The sequence below is a fragment of the Phalaenopsis equestris genome, unplaced genomic scaffold, assembly GCF_001263595.1.
Source record: "Phalaenopsis equestris unplaced genomic scaffold, ASM126359v1 Scaffold001216, whole genome shotgun sequence".
Classification (NCBI taxonomy): domain Eukaryota; kingdom Viridiplantae; phylum Streptophyta; class Magnoliopsida; order Asparagales; family Orchidaceae; genus Phalaenopsis; species Phalaenopsis equestris.
This window is the reverse complement of record NW_018165655.1, coordinates 380,230-380,506: the sequence shown is the minus strand read 5'-3', so window position 1 is coordinate 380,506 and position 277 is coordinate 380,230.

Genomic DNA, 277 nt, shown 5'->3' with positions numbered 1-277 from the left:
TTTTGATCTTCAATTTCAATAGCTCCGTAAGTATAAACTTGAGTCACAGTAAAGGGTCCTAACCAACGAGAATTCAATTTCCCAGGAAATAACTTCAGTCTAGTATTGTAAAACAAAACTTCTTGTCCTGGTTCAAAGTTATTTTTGTTAATCTTCTGATCATGCCATAACTTTAGTTTCTCCTTATAAATTCTGTCGTTATTATCAGATTCATTTCTTAATTCTTCTAATACATTTAATTATAACCATCTCTTCTTACCAGCATCTTTCAAATTAT